General features: G+C 51.3%; 1 pseudogene across 1 annotated transcript; it reads right to left on the minus strand.

Annotated features, from left to right (window-relative positions):
- Window positions 1–3,199: 3,199 nt before the first annotated feature.
- Window positions 3,200–4,110, minus strand: LOC311216234 (olfactory receptor 14C36-like; annotated as a pseudogene). Its single transcript has one exon. The product of its transcript is annotated as an olfactory receptor 14C36-like (transcript).
- Window positions 4,111–12,810: the final 8,700 nt, after the last annotated feature.

Here is a 12,810-nt window from a genome sequence, read left to right on the forward strand (position 1 = left end):
TTGCTTGTTTTGTGTATGTTGTCCTGCTAAAGGAACAGAAATAGAGTGATAATATATCAGGATTATCTGAGAAAAAACATTTCATTTTTTCAGTTAAACCTCTCAAACCATTTGCCATACTGCATGTAGAGAGTTGGCAGATCCCTTTCCTTCATTGGTTGCTCCTTCATTTGTTCTCTGCTTGTGTCTCCTTGAGCTGCAGGGCAATTGCTCTAAGGAGGTTCTCCTGAGAAGAACCTGGGCACTGCTGAGAGCAGAGGAATCCAGGCTCAAAGTGCCAATCTCCTGATTCTCTGAATCATGCTGCTGGCATGGCAGCACTCAGAATTGCGGGACTTCATTCAGGCCACGATAGGCCTCTGTTAGTGCACTCGGTTGCTGCTATACTTACTCAGGTGCACGGTTGTGGTAGGGATTGGCACCAGCTGTCCTTCAGTCCTCATCAACCCCACAACAGCATAATGTCCTCTGTCTCCAAGGCAGCTATGCCAAAAGCCTACCGATACTCTTTTGGGTCCCTGAAATATCTATCCTCTCCTGAAGCAGTCTCTTCCAAGGATGCACAGAGTCTCTGGGCCAGTGCCAATAATGTTTTTGCCACTCCTTCCCACTTAGACACACTTCAGCCTCCAGTACAGTTCAGAGTTGGGATCCCCCTGTCACTGCAGACATACAAGTGGGTTCGACCTTCTTAGCTTGATGGCATTAGGGTACACTGTGCAGTGGTGCCCACTAGCTCCTGATACTTCTGTGGGTCTGATGTGCAAGGCCATCAAATCCCCACAGTCCAATAAACCCGACTGTCCCCTTCCTCCCCCTGGCTGGAGGCACAGCCCCTCTAGTCCTGCTCATAGTATTCAGTACTGTGTCTGCAGGACAGCCCGCTGGAAATTGGAGCAGCAGTTCTCTAAGAACCCCTTTTAGTGATTGTTTTTCCTTGCCACTCACATACCCATGCCTCAAGGCTGGAGGTAGATTTTCCATCCCACTTTCTCATGTGCTCTCCATGGTCACACCCCGTAAAAGCATAGGGTTGGGCACATAGTGTGTATCCACTGTATCTCCTTTCCTGCCCCTCTTAATTCCAGAGAGGGGCGCCGTTTTCTCCCAGCACCAGAGCAGCAGAGGGGATAGGGATCGTGGTGATTACTGATGCTCTTATGACTTCTTCCTCTTCGTCCTCCTACTCACATGATGGCCCCAGCTTTTCTGAAGCCTGCCTCGTCTTCTGACTAACTGACTTTCACATCCATTAGTTTTTCTTGCATAGAGGAGCAAGTGATACAGACAGAGCTTGGTTTTCTGGCTCAGACACAGGGCCCAGAAAAAGAGCTGGAGTTGCTGCAGGGCATTTTGCAGATGCTGTAGTAGCTGCAGGGTCTGTCAGAGGGGTTGGAGTGACTGCAGGGCTTTTCACAGAGGCTGGAGTGGCATTGATTGTTTTTGAAGGGGTTTTGCCCCGTTTTGTCTTTGAAGGGGTTTGACGTGCTGGGCACAGATGCAGTTACGGGGATAAAGACCACTGCTGGCAGTGGCATTGTGTTTCAAAGGCTGGGCTACATCCATCTGGAAACGCCTGTGAGCTTGAAGATGATAGAATCTCCTGTGGTGAGGTGCCACTACTGCAGGGGGAGAGGGGGAAGGAGTGTAAGACATGTGGGACCTCCAGACAGAAGTGGTGAGTGCAGAGCAGTAAGTGTGTTCTGGGCATTAAGAAGGCCTGAAAGAGCATAGCATGGCCCTTGCTGAAGGTGAGGACCTTGAGGTTTGATGTGAGCGTAGCAGGGGAAAGAGGATGTGGGAGTTCAGTTCTGGGATAGAGGGACAGAGGAATTCTGTCTTCTGGCAAAGACAGAAGCAGGTTTGGGTCCAGGACATCCTAGGTGACTGAGGATTATTTAACAGGACTTAAAAGAAGCTAGAAGAGTTTGCAGGGATCTCCCAGGCTTGGCAAAAACCCAGGCAACCACAGCTTTGAGTTAGAAAGAACAGGCAGGGATGTCATAGAAACATTGAGTGGCTGGGGTTGGAAGTGACCTTAAAAATCCTCTAGTTCTGACTCCCCTGCCATGGGCAGGTGATGCCACCCACTAGATCAGGTTGCCCTGAGCCTCTTCTAACCTGGTCTCGAACACCTCCGGGGATGGGTATAGTGGGTTTACGTGGCAATGTTACCTGGGGGGGCTGCAGGGGTGGCTTCTTTGAGAAGAATCCAGATGCCCCATGTGAGATAAGGGCTGGTTTCAGCCAGCTCCAAGGGGACCTGCTCCTGAGAGCCAAGCCAATAAACGAGTGTTTGAGCCTTTGTGAGGGCAGATTTAAGAGAAGGGGGAAAACAAACAAACAAACAAAAAATGCTGCTCAACAGCAGCTAGGAGAGCGAGGAGTAAGAAACAGCCTTTCAGACACCAAGGTCAGTGCAGCAGGAGGGCAGGAGGTGCTCCAGGCACGCAGCAGCAGTTCTGCTGTGGCCTGTGGAGAGGGCCTCTCGTGGAGCAGGTGGACGTGGCCTGGAGGAGGCTGCGGCCCATGGAGAACCCCCGCAGGAGCAAGCCCTGGACCCGAGCTGCAGCCCGTGGAAAGGAGCCCACATGGAGCAGGGGGTCTGAGGGGAGCTGCCGCCTGTGGGGTACCCATGCTGGAGCAGTTTGCTTCTGGGGGATGGACCCTGTGGTACGGAGACATGTGGGAGCAGTTCCTGAAGAGCTGCTGCCTGTGGGCAGCCCCCGTGGGCTCAGTTTGGGAAGGACGGCATCCTGTTGGAGGGACCCCACATGGAGCAGAGGCAGAGAGTGATTGTGAAGGAACATCGGAGACGAAGTGCTACAGACTGACCGCAACCACTATTGGCCATTCCCCTGCAATGCTCGAGGGAAGGAGGTGGAAGAAGGTGGATAGGGGGAAGTTGTTTTTATTTTGTTTTCTTTGATTCTCAATCCTATAGCTTGCTAGTAATAGGCAGTAAATTTAACTAATTTCCCTATGCTGAGTCTGTTTTTCCCTTGATGATAACTGTAAACTAATCTCCTGGTCCTTACCTCAACCCTTGAGCCCTTTTATTCATATTTTCTTCCTGTTTACCATTGAGGAAGGGGATTGGGGAGTCAGATAGCAGTTGTGGTGGAGCTCAGCTGCTCACCTGAGCAAAACAACCAAATGAAGCAGAAGAAGAAGGGCAATGTCATGATTGTGAAACAAATCAAGGCATCAGTTTCCTCAAGACATCCTTGAGCTCCTGGTTCCTCATGCTGTAGATGAGGGGGTTCACTGCTGGAGGCACCACCGAGTAGAGAAATGAAATCACCAGGTCAAGGGATGGGGAAGAGATTGAGGGGGGTTTCAGGTGGGCAAACATGATGGTGCTGACAAACAGGGAGACCACGGCCAGGTGAGGGAGGCACATAGAAAAGGCTTTGTGCCGGCCCTGCTCAGAGGGAATCCTCAGCACTGCCCTGAAGATCTGAACATAGGACACCACAATGAAAACAAAACATCCAGTGGTTAAAGAGGCACTAAACATGAAAAGCTGACCTTCCCTGAAGTGGACAGCTGAGCAGGAGAGCTTGAGGATCTGGGGGATCTCACAGAAGAACTGCTCCACAGCATTGCCGTGGCAGAGGGGCAGGGAAAATGTACTGGCCGTGTGTAGGACAGCATGGAGAAAGCCACTGCCCCAGGCAGCTGCTGCCATCTGGGCACAAGCTCTGGTGCCCAGGAGGCTCCCGTAGTGTAGGGGCTTGCAGATGGCAACGTAGCGGTCGTAGGCCATGACTGTGAGAAGGGAATACTCTGCTCCAAACAAGAAAGCAAAGAGAAAGAGTTGGGCAGCACAGCCTTGATAGGAGATGGCCCTGGTGTCCCAGAGGGCATTGGCCATGGCTTTGGGCAGAGTGGTGGAGATGCAGCCCACGTCGAGGAGGGCGAGGTTGAGGAGGAAGAAGTACATGGGGGTGTGCAGGCGTTGGTGGCAGGCTACGGCACTGAGGATGAGGCCGTTGCCCAGGAGGGCAGCCAGGTAGATGCCCAGGAAGATCGCAAAGTGCAGGAGCTGCAGCGCGCGTCTGCGAATGCCAGCAGGAGGAACTCAGTGATGGTGCTTCTGTTGGACATCTGCTTTTTTCAGGATGTGATCCTGAAAAAAGAAGAGGATGAGAGTAATAAAGTACAAGAAATGTATCAGAGGGAAACGAATTCTCTTTCTCATTTAAAATCATCACCTATATTGTGACATTTGGCAGATCCCTTTCATGCATCCTGATTCATTCTGCCTGACGGTGTCTGTTGGAACAGGGGGCTCTACTGTGGGCAGTGCAGGAGTCAGCCCTGTCCTACAGCAAGAGGTGAAGAGGAACATGGGGAAATGTTGGTTTCACTTCCTTCTTGTTCACAAAATGCTTTGCCCCAGTATCGCTCCCAGTTCACCAAACTGCAGAGCAGAGCTGTGGAGCCTTATTGATTGATTGATTGATTGATTGATTTGATTTTTTTGTTTCCTCTGTCCCACCACTCCTGAGGAGTGTTTCCAAGTCACAAACCCTGGCTATTTGTGCTGAACTCAAAGGGAATCCTTGTAGATCATTATCAGAGAAAAAGGGACTGTCACTTTAGTGCACGGTGTTCTCCTTCAGGCCAGTCTGTCCACCAAGTGTGGTTTCAGCTGCCCTGTGAGAGCTGCAGGAAAGTTCTATTCACATGTTTGACTGAAAAGAACAAAGACCCTGCTGAGAGCAGAGGAATCCAGGCTCACAGTGCCCATCTGCACACCCCTCACCCTGTCCCTCGACCCAAGCACACCGAGGGCTCACGCCATGGGCATGTGAAACCCCCATCCCCAGCCAGCCTGGGAACAAGACCAGCAGCAGCACGGCCAGCTGGAGAAGCCAGGAGGAATGCCAGCGTGCTGCTGCCAGGGGAGGCAAGGCCAGGGAGGGACAGACGGACACTCAGCAGACCCTCCTGTGCTGCAGCTCTGCCTGCAGATAAGGCAGCTCCTTCTGGGGACACCGGGGGCTTGAGGGCAGAGGCTGTGCTGGAGGGAGAGGAGAGCAGGGGGTGTCCCAGGGAAGGCGTCTGCCCTGCAGGGGGTTGCGGGGAGGTGCCTGAGCCCTCCCTCGCACAGCATTTCTGGCAGCAGCTCCCTCTCACTGCCTGCCCATGTCCCTACTTGTTTCTATGTCCCTGCTGGGAGCCGGTTCTCTGTCCCCACATCCCCACCCTGTCCATGCTCAGAGACCCCATCCCACAAGCTGTGTGCTTCCTGAGTACAGGACATCACAGGGGTTGCAGCTCCTGAAGACCTGACAAGCCCCGAGGAGACAACAAACATTGTTGTTTCAGTCTTCAGGCTGAGGTGCCTGAAGGGATTTGATCAGGTTAATTGCTGCCATATTGATCTCTCCCTGCAATACTCTTGGAGTCTCAGTCTCCTGTAAAATCCAGACAATTCATTGTCATGAACCCTGCCTTCCTTCCACACCAAGAATCTGAAAGCACAGAATCCAAGCAAGTCTTCCATTTCAGATAAACAAAGCCTTGATCTTCCTGCTAAAATTCCCCCTCAAAAATACCATTCTCTAAAGCATCTTCTATGCCACATTACAGGTAGAATAAGACACATCCTCACAGATGCAATCAGCCATCAGATGTGCCATCTGTAGAAGACCCCTCTGGCAACCCCACCTGCTGCCAGAGCCTCACGGTGTCAAGAGCCTGCAGATGTGTCCTGCCACACGCTGCCCTCTGTTGTTGCACTCCTCAGTGCCTCCAAGCCCTCTCTCCTTCTCTCCTCTCTGTGTGCCAGCTGCGGTCAGAGCCCCCAGCCCTGCTGCGCTGTGCAGAGGAGCTGCTCCTGGGCACAGCTGTCTCTCTGCACCACGGCCCTCTTGCCACGAGCTCTCTCTGTCCCATGAGCCCGGCCCAACTCAGCAGCACAGCACCAGCCCAAGGCACTGCAATCACCCCTCTGGGGGCTTTGCTGATGAGCCCAGAAACCTCAGTCACTTAGAGACAATTGAAGACATCTCTCCAGAAGTCCAAGTCAGAGGCAAGTTTCCTGCAGTGTCCCCCTGAGGGCCAGCACTGACACAGCCTCCCTTGGAGCTCGTTCGAGCAGAACCCTGGAGGCAGTGAGGACAAGGAGACAAAGGCAATGTGAAGGTGACACTGATATGTAGGAAAACTGAATGTGTTTCACCAAGCACAAGGGCCAGGCCTTGACCCCAAGCGCTTGGGAAGTGAGATCCTTTCCCTTGACAGGTTGCTCAGGGCTCTTTGTGGGGCAGTAGGAGATGGGGATGTGCATTGCCAAGTGCAGGAAAATGGTACGACCCCTGCCTGCTTCATGGGTGGGGGCGAGGAGGCAATGAGGCTCTGGTGCTTTAACAATCAGCTGTCTCCTCTTAGGCCTCAGTGGCTTAGACAGCAGCCATAACCATGGACACAAAGACTTTGGTCCTGTTGGGGACTTTCAGCATTTCCAGTGTCCTTGCTCTTCGCTGAACCAGTTTGAGCAAGCACCACTACTCGTACAGCATCCCTCATGGAGGCTGTTCACAAATCTATGGAGCTGGATGGGATATAGCCGAGGGTACTGAGGGAGCTGGCAGAAGTGCTCACCAAGCTGCCTTCCATCATTTATCAACAGTCCTGGCTATCAGAGGTGTTCCCAGTCAGCTGGTGACTAGCAACTGTGATGCTCACCTACAAAGTGGCTGGAAGGAGGATCGTGGAACTACAAGCCTGTCAGTCTGAACTCGGTCCTGGGGAAGCTCTTGGAGCAGATTATCTTGAATTCCATCACACAACGCTTCCAGAACAACCAGGTGATCAGGCTCAGCCAGCATGGGTTTGTCAAAGGCAGGTCAAATATGTCTTGGCAAATCAGATCTCAAGGTGTGACAAGGTGATGCTCTCAGTGGATGAGGGAAAGGCTGTGGATATGCTCTACCTAGGCCGCAGTAAGGCTTTTCCATCTTTTCCCACAACATTCTCCAGAGAAACTGGCTGCTCAAGGCTTGGACAGGTGTACGCTTTGTGGGGTTAAAATCTGGCCCAAAGTCATGGTAAATGCAAATAAATGCAGATGGAGGCCTGTCCTTAGTGTCCCCCAGGGCCCCGTACCGCGGCCAGGTCTCTTCAATATCTCCATCAATGATGTGGATGAGGGGATCGAGTGCACCCTCAGTAAGTTTGCAGATGACACCAAGTTTGGAGTGAATGTTGATCTGTTAGGGGGTCTTGTGAGGCCACAACTGGAGTACTGTGTTCAGCTCTGGGGCCCCAGTAAGGATGTGTATGTTAGAAGGAGTCCAGAGGAGGGCCATGAGGACGATCAATGGGCTGCAGCACTTTTCCTAGGAACATGCTGAGGAAGATGAGTTTGTTCAGCCTGGACAAGAGAAGGCTCTGGGGAGACCTTAAAGAGCCCTTCCAGTACCAATAGGGGGCCTACAGGACAGCTGGGGAGGGACTCTTCATCAGTGTCATGATAGGAGTAGCGGTAATGGTTTTAAACTGAAAGAGGGTAGATTTAGATTAGCTATTAGAAAGAAGTTCTTGACTTAGAGGGTGGTAAGGCAGCGGAACAGGCTGCCCAGGGAAGCTGTGGATGCCCTATCCCTGGAAGTATTCAAGGCTAGGTTGGATGGGGCTTTGAGCTACCTGGTCTAGTGGAAGCCGACTCAATGGTGGGGCAGAGTGAGAAGCAGAGAAAGCCTTGATGCTGTGCAAACTCTGCACAGGAACAGCGACTACAGCCGTGGGCAACCAACGGTGCTCTGGTCACATATCAAAAACACAGCACCACAGGGGCTGCTCTGCAGAAGAAGTCTTTCCCAGCCAGAATCAGTGTCCCCACAATGGACAAGAAGCTCTGTAAGGAGTCAGGAAGGTGCTAATAAGCACCAGGACAATTGAGGAAGCCCAAAGGCCCTTCTGAAGGGTCACCGGGTGCCACCTGAGAGACAGTGCTGGGCAGTGGGGAGGGCCAGGAGAAACAATTGTGTGAAGGTTGTGAGAAACAAGGAAATGTCATTGCCATTGCCGCAGGGCTACAACGAATCACTCACTGGCCTCCTCTGTCAGGGCAGCATGAGCCCAGGAGACAGCAGTGAATGGAGCCCACAGAGCATGAGCCTGTCTGAGGTGGACTAACCAGAGCTCAAGTGCTCAGTCTGGTGTGAGCAGGCAAAGAAGAGCTCTGCAGCCCCACGGCACACAGCAGCCCCAGCAAAATGGGCATGGCAAGTGATGCCTTGCAGCCCTGGGACAACGGCAGTGACCCCATATGCTGGGTCTGCCTCCCAGCCTGCCCAACACAGCCCTGCAGATTGCCCCTGTGCCCTGGGCACCACAGCCCCTTCGCTCTGCAGAGCAACACTGCCAGCTCTGAATTAAAAGTTACCCTGGATCCACTGGATGGCTTGGCCATCATAAAGTAACCATTCTGAAAAGGTAAGGGGGTTCAGGTAATATTGATGCTGCTGCAACACTGACTCTGAAAATACTCCCTTTAGACTCTTACTGTGTTTCTAACCCCTAACTGCTACTCCTCACCTTGACTGTAATCCACTACTCTCTTGCTTAACCTCAAACCTTAACTTCAAGCCAAAGCTCAAACCAGAAGCCTTTACCATTTACCTCTCTCTCACCCTAATCCTTGTCCTTATCACTAGGATTAAAATACTCTATTTAACCTTAGCACTCAGGCCAGCCCTAAACAAAACCCTATCCCAAAAAACTTGTCCATAACATAGATACGGACCTGAACATCCTAAGACTGTGAACTATGCCTAACCCAGGAAAGCTCTAATCCCTAATTCCTAAACCCTAACAGAGATGTAAGGTTTGAGAGAAGGAATAAGGGTTCTTCCAGCAGAAATTAAGGATTTATTGGAAGAGGATTCAGGTTATGCTGATTCTCCAGTAGCAGTGACTTAAAACAGTCAAATGTGGCCCTTCCCCTCTTTCAGCCGATAACCTGAATTCATAAATCTAAATACTACTCCACATCCTGACAGGAATTCACTGCTCCAATGTTTGATTTCACAGTATCCACTGAAGTATCCACAGAACTCAGCCCATAGCCTTGTTCCCTTACCTTTACTCTAGTGGTTATCTTGATCCAAGCCCTTAACACTTGATTCTAAGTGCTCTATTTACCCCCAGACTTCTTGGCAGACCTACGCAAAACCTTAAAGTACACAGTTTACCCATACCCTAACCAGAGACGTCACACCCTAAACAGAACACCAAACCCACCCAATAAACCTTTGCTTAATCGCTAACCCAGCAAGGTGAGTCCTACCCACTGATCCCAAACCTGAATGATGAACAGTCAAAGCCCCTGTTCCTGTGCGTTAATCTCCTCAGATTCAACCCATCTCCTAACCTTAACTTTAGGTGCTTGACCCCTTGGGGCACCGAAGGAATTGAGAGCTTGCTGTGATTCCATCATAAAGCTGACTTAAAGCACTCATGTGAGGCCCTTACCCTATTCTGACCTGTAATATTAATTCATAAATCTAAATGCCACACCACACCCTGAGAGGAATCCACTGCTCTAATTTTTGAACAAAATATCCCTTGAAGTCCCAAATCAGTCCCAAACCCTTTTCCATTACCTTTACGCTCTTGCTCAGCCTGATCCCTGCCCTTAACACTAGCATTAAAATGCTCTAATTAACTCTAGTATTCTTGCAGATCTAAACAAAATGCTAAACCAAAGAGCTTCCACATGCCCTAACCACAGACCTGACACCCCAAGCAGAACACCAAACCCTCCTACTAAAAATTTGCTTAATGTATAACCCAGAAAATTTTGCTGTACTCCCTAATGCCATAAAAGAACAACAAACATCCAAAGCCTGTCTTCCTGTGCATTAACCTCCTCCATTAACTGTAACCCTTTTCCTGACTTTTAAATTTAGGTTCTTTTTCCCTAGGGGCAAGGCAGGAACAGTGAGGCTGCTCTACAGCCACATGGCATTCAAAGATGGATGTGAGGGGCCATGGATCTGATCAGCTTGTGGGTCACAAAGAGGAGATGGATGGGAATGCTCTGAGGAGCTCAGCTCTGCCTCAGGGTCACTCTTGCCCCAGCAGCAGGAACGTGACTGTGGCAGTGACTGTGAGGTCACTTCTGTCTCTGCACTTGATAGGGCAGCAGCAGGAACGTGTCACAGAAAGGGACTGGGAGGTCACTGGTGTCTGGAGGTGGCAGGTCAGCCTTGCCTTCTCCCTGGGAGCTGCACTTTTGGGCTGACATCTGGCAGTGGCCCTGCTAGGCCAGCAGAAGGCACCTGCTTGGCATGCTGACTGGGGGATCCCCTCTGCCTCCAGACCCAGGAGGACCCAGGCAGAAAGAAGGCCCCCAGATGGGTTGTCCTGTCCCTTCTGCTTGAGTGCATGACTGGGCAGCAGCAGGCACAAGGCTTGGCTGTGTCTAGCCAAGAAGCTGCAAGGCCAGCAGCAGGCCCCTGGCTTGGAAGCTGCTGCTGAGGTGACTTGTGTCTGGTTGGCTGAGAGGCCGCAAGGAGCCTACTGGGTTGGGATGCCTACTTCAGGAGTGGTTTCCACCCTGATGGAGCTGTCTGTGGTAGTAGGAAAGAGCAGGAGAGAAAAAAAATCAATGCAAACCACCCTAGAAGATTGGCACTGGCCATGAGGTGTAAGAAATTTCCAGGGGAACAACTGGTCTTACTGCTACAAACTAAGGCAAAGACGGAATTAAATACCTCAGACTTTACCTCATCCCTTGTCACCACGTTTTCCCCCCAAAATCCTATAAAGAATGATGATGCTCCTTAATCCGCCTTTATTTTAGGTATTTATATAAATATTTTTTTTATTGTCTTTGTCAGTAATAGATGGATTGAGCTCCACCTGCGCTTTGGCCCTTCTAATTTTGACGTGCACAGCCCCATAACATTCAGGACACAACTCCAGAGAAACTGACAGCATGCATGAGAAAAAAGCACAGCAAATGTGGAACTTGACTGCCTCCCATCCCCTGCTTTCTATGACTGTGTTGCAATTCCATTCAAATAGTTACTCCTGAATTATCCAAATATTCCTGCAACTCTTGATGCTGCTGCTGTCTGGTCAGAGATAGCACAATTACACTAAGGTTGAACCATCTGCCTGCTCACATTAACAGCTGATAGAATGGAACATCACTATGGGTGAACCTTGAGAATCTGCAGGATTTTGACTTCAGAAAACTTTTGACTTTTACATGGAGAAGAGCCCAGTCCTGTACCAGAGGAAGAGAAACCCCACACATCAGGGCAGACTGGGACCCTGTTGAGTGAGCAATGCCCAGGAGGAGGAGGGCCTGGGCACCACGAGGGATGCCATACGAGCTGTGGTGCCTGCTCACCAGGAACCAGGCCAGCTTCCTACAGAGCTGCCTTACGAGGGGCATGGCCACCAAGAAGAACTGAGTTATCACGCTCAGCTCAGATCTGCTGTGACACCACATAGATAAGGGTCTGCAGCCAAAAAGGAATGATGTGGAGGTCTTGGAGTCCCTAGGAAAGCCATGTATAGACAGGGTAGAGGGCTGTGAAAAGACTGAAAGTCCCAACAGGACCAGGTCTCTGTGTCCATGGCTATGGCTGTTGTCTCTGCCACTGACGCCCATGAGGAGACAGCTTATCATTAAAGCATCAGGGCCTCATTGCTTCCTCACCCCCACCCTTGAACCAGGCAGGGGTCGTACCATTCTCCTGCACTTGGCCATGCACATCCCCAACTCCTACTGCCCCACAAAGAGCCATGAGCAAGGTGTGGAGGGAAAGGATCTTCCTTCTCACGGACTGGAGGTCAAGGCCTGTCCCTTGTGCTTGGTGACACACATCCAGTTTGCCTACACCTCAGTGTCACCTTCACATTGCCTTTGTCTCCTTGTCCTCACTGCCTCCAGGTTTCTGCTCGAACGAGCTCCAAGGGAGGCTGTGTCAGTGCTGGCCCTCAGGGGGACACTGCAGGAAACTTGCCTCTGACTTGGACTTCTGGAGAGCTGTCTTCAATTGTCTCGGAGTGCCTGAGATTCATGGGCTCATCAGCAAAGCCCCGAGAGGGGTGATTGCAGTGCCTTGGGCTGGTGCTGTGCTGCTGAGCTGGGCCGGGCTCGTGGGACAGAAAGAGGTCGTGGCAAGAGGGCCCTGGTGCAGAGAGACAGCTGTGCCCAGGAGCAGCTCCTCTGCACAGCGCAGCAGGGCTGGGGGCTCTGACCGCAGCTGGCACACAGACAGGAGAGAAGGAGAGAGGGCTTGGAGGCACTGAGGAGCACAACAAAGGGCAGCGTGTGGCAGGACACATCTGCAGGCTCTCGACACCATGAGGCTCTTGCAGCAGGGCACTGCAGATGGGGTTGCCAGAGGGGTCTTCTACAGCTGGCACATCTGATGGCTGATAGTATCTGTCAGGGTGGGTCTCTCTGTTTCTCCAGAAATGAGCAGAAAATGCTTTAGAGAATGGCATCTATGGTTGGACATTTAGAAAGGCTAAAACTGGGGTTACCTGAAGGGTAAATTTTTTCTATGGTCTGTGTTTTGAGCTTATGGCAGTGGAGTGCAGGCAGGTTTCATGGTAATTTGTTGTCAGCATTGTGTAGGAGACTGAGACTCCGGGAGCATTGCACTGAGAGATCCATATGTCAGAAATGAACTTCATAAATTGCCTTCAGCCACCTCAGTTTAAAGATTGGACCAATGTCATGTTTGTGGTCTCCTCAGGTTTTTACTGAGCTGATGCTAATCTGGCTTCTGGCAAGAATATGGGTAGGTAGCAGGGACATGGGCAGGCAGT

This window comes from Netta rufina, assembly GCF_964035555.1.
Source record: "Netta rufina genome assembly, chromosome: 18".
NCBI lineage: Eukaryota > Metazoa > Chordata > Aves > Anseriformes > Anatidae > Netta > Netta rufina.